The sequence below is a fragment of the Lupinus angustifolius genome, chromosome LG03, assembly GCF_001865875.1.
Source record: "Lupinus angustifolius cultivar Tanjil chromosome LG03, LupAngTanjil_v1.0, whole genome shotgun sequence".
NCBI classification, from domain to species: Eukaryota; Viridiplantae; Streptophyta; class Magnoliopsida; order Fabales; family Fabaceae; genus Lupinus; species Lupinus angustifolius.
This window is the reverse complement of record NC_032011.1, coordinates 27,642,968-27,647,313: the sequence shown is the minus strand read 5'-3', so window position 1 is coordinate 27,647,313 and position 4,346 is coordinate 27,642,968.

Sequence of the window (4,346 nt, the reverse complement as noted above, 5' to 3'; positions counted from 1 at the left end):
ATTAAAATAAAAAAATCTTTTCTCTTTTGAAAATATAAAAATAAAAACTCAAATTCAAATTATTTCATTAGTTAAAATAAAACACACATATAGAAAGGGTAAAAATGATTAAAGTCGAAATGAGTTTATTTCAACTCGACTCATTAAGAATTATTTTAAGTCGAGTTTCTAATCGAATTTAAGGCGAACTATTTTTTAGCTTAAGATCGACTCAATTAAAGCTTTTGAATGAGGGTAAATATATTCAAATTTATATCATTGGTCAATATGAAAGATGGTCATGATATACAAACATGTCTATCTATACTTACTAATTAAAAGGAAAAACAATATGTAACGGCCATAATGGACTAATTTTCACTTTTCTATTTTGTCTTTAATATTTTTTAATTTTTACAAGAAACTATACAATCCTAGGTAACCACCACCAACACATCTTTCACATTAAAATGACATCTGGAAAAACATAATATAATTTTCCCTTTCCTATTTTTCCTTAACCTTTTTAATTTCTACAAACAAATATATAATCATATGTAATCACCACCAACATATTAACTACACTCTCACCTTAATTTGACAATTAAAATAAATACAAATAAATATAATATAAAATGCACCAAATAAAAATTACAATATAAATTACATTTAATACAAAAAATAATCCGATTCACCAAAATAAAATATATAAAACTTAAATTTTTGACATTATAAAAAATATGGGTCAGCAGAAACGAAATATCTGTCGCCATACTAGTTATAAGAAAGAGTAAAAATATAATATAATGTACACTCAACACAAAAAAATATAATATAAAATGCATACAATACAAAAGACATTCTAATTGTCCAAAATAAAATATCTAATATCATAAAATTAGAATGTAAGTCAGCAGACACAAAATGTTATTGATACACTAATATATATAAAGTGTAAATATATATAGTGAGTATAAAATTAAAATATTCTATATATATATATATATATATTTATATCTTCACCAAAATATATATTCTATATATACTATTTAGACAATAGGCCCAACAAGTCAAACTGACTTTATTCAATTTATTTAATGAGATTAAATTTAGTACTAGCTCTTCTTGTTTACTTCATAAATAAATTCATATAACAAAATAGTAAATTAAATTTCTAAGTTAATTTGATTCCTGACAGCCATGTAACATTATGTCCTAGATAGCAAGAAGAATAAAAGTTTGAGGAAGAATGGTATAAATGTATCTGGCCATCTCATCATTAAAGGCTCACAACTTCACAAGAAATCATGGTGGTCCACAACTGCATTTTCCATGTTTTAGGCACTTGTCCCAATTCATTAACCACAACTTATATGTGATAAAAATATGCATAATACATCGAAATCCAAAAAATTTAAACTAATGAATTTAAATGTATATGATTTAAGAACTTTTATAATTTGTATATTTGAATTTATCCAATATATTCAATGAATGTCCATGAATATATCTATTTGAATAAATATCTGACCCATCCATAAAATGGACATTAACAAATAATATTATTTTGCAGTTTCATTCATTATATCAACTTTCACTTTCTTGTAATGTTTCTTACTATCACTTTTATTTATTTATTAAATTGAGATTAATTGTAGAAAATAAGGATGTGATTAATATTAAAATTGTGTTCTTAAATATATAACATATATAAATATATGTTAAAAACATTACACACAAAATTTTAAATGTCTCATGCTTATATAATATTGCACAAAAAATAATTTTTTAAAAGCTCACAAATTATTTTAAAAAAATCTGTTTCTTTAAGAAGATAAAAAACACTTTAAAAAATATTTAAAGTGTTTTTTTTATAAAAGAGTGAATTTAAAAAATGATTTTAAAAATAATTTATTGAAATAATGATTTTTAAAATAATGATTTTCTCAAAAATGTTTTTAGTTTCAATTAAAATATTCAAATAAATCAAATATTTAATCATCTAAATTTATGAAAATGGAGTCATTGATGAACGAATGAACTAAATTTGAATATAGATAGATTGAATAATTTAAAAAAATAAATAAATGAATTTATATAAGTTGATGGATATCTTTTATGCATCCACTAGGATCCAAATATAAATTCACTCATTAGTCACATATACCATAATTCCAAGTGAAATAAAACTTTTTAGTTCTATGGAAATCACATATCTGGTCTACGACTTCATCAAAGTCATAGATGACATCCATGACTCCTCAAAAAATTACACTAGTTCTCGTGGACATAGGACACGAGTTCTATGGAAATCTCGTGCATGTACAACACGAGATCTATAATCATGCATGTACAACACGAGATCCCAACATCATATATATACCCTCTATCCCTCACTCCAAATCACACCGAAGAAAAAAAGGAAAATTTGCAAAGTGATTCATAATCTAAGAAAAGTGATTCATAAACTAAGAAAAGTGATTCATAAACTACGAAAAGTGATTCCTAACCTAGGAATAGTCATTATATAAGGTAATTAAATTTATTGTTTTGTTTTTAATTCCATGTATTTTTTGATTTGTTATCTATTGTTACTACATGTTTACATGTAGATGACTATTATTAGATATATTGTTAGAAATTTTAGTGATGAGGAGGATAATGAGCTATGTGGTGTTGATGATGATGTTGAAATTGTTACTAGTGAACCGGTTAGCATAACATATGATACTTGTTGAAAGGCGAAATTTTTCTCTTCGGTGTGTTTCCTTTTTATGGTTAAGTAAGTGAACTCGATTTTATTCTTTGTTCGCCATCTTGGTTTTGTTGGAATAAATTCCAACACCGGTATAATGGTTTCAAGAATATTCTCATTACAACTTACTTCTAATAATCATGTGAATAAGTAATTCATTCTTTGCCTCATCTCGGCTTTGTTAGAATAAGAATCCCTTATTATATAATTATTAAGTACCTTTGAATACCATCTCGGTTTTGTGGAATAAATTCTAACACCGGTTTAATGGTATTCTAATGTACAAAAGTGATGAATAGTTAGTTGTTAGAAACAAATAAATAAATAAAGAACAAAAGAATGATAAAGTTAAGTGACATTTATTTATTTACTGCCTTTCAGATTCCTTTTATTAACAAATTAAACTTCTTCCTTAAGGAAGATTGGTATTAAAGAATAAATAAATTGCGGAATGTAAATAACAATAAATAAAAGTTAGTAACTAGTTTCATCACTTTTGTATATTAAAATGTGTTTCAGCAAATAAATTTATTGATAACACTTTACTATTTTACAATTTACACCTCTTTTAAAACTAACCATCATTTTTAGGAGAACACAGAATTTCATACTCCTTGTTTTCAATATCCTCTCCTAGATAGTGCAACACCTCATTTTTGTCTGTTTGTTTGGACTTATTTTATTGTAAATCATTTCGAACTTGCAATTTTCTTTTGCTTTGAGGTTAGTCTAACAATTCACATGAATTTATAATTTCCTAAGACACTAAGTTCATGAATTAAATTTGATTGAGAGAATTCCAACCAAACAACATGCTTTTTCATGAAAATTGATGTTTAGAAAAAATTTCAATCATATTTCAAATTCAAGTAATAAAATGGAAGTTCAAACAGAATTTATGGAACTACAAAACACCTTTTATCACACCGAACATCTATAAATAAATCCATTCAGAATTTCATAAATTTATTTTGTTAAATGGTGAACCAAATAACACACTTTTGAGGAGTTCTCAAGTTTAGAAAATTTCATTTTTGGCACAAATGCAACAAGCATGCTCTTAGTTTTAAAAATTAATTTGACAATTTCAAAATCATTTACTAAGGCATGTTGATGGAGATGTTTGATTAAAGTATCACAAGATAAAGTATCATCATCAAAAAGCACATGGTGAATATTTAACCTTTAAGGATTCAAGTGGTTTCCCTTCTTGAAGAAAAAGTCCACCTACTAATCCTTGTTTATTTCAATCATTTTATGTTGTTCTTTTGAAAAAGTTGATGAGAGATACTTCCACATCTCCTAGAAAATTTATAACAACAATAAATGGTTTCTTAACTAGTGGGTTTTCACTCCACTAATTCATTTTTTTTCTTTTTGAGTTCTTAATTTTTTCAAATGTAAAAAACATAATAATAAAGATGTACAAAAGAAAAAATAAATTTATACAAAATAGAAAGAAAATGTTATGCACAATTATTTGATAAATGACATATAAATATGAAATATTCTATTATTAAAGCAATTCTCCGGCAACAACACCAATTTGTTGAAAGCGAGTTTTCTCTCTTCGGTGTGTTTCCTTTATTTGGTTCAGCAAGAGAACTCGGTT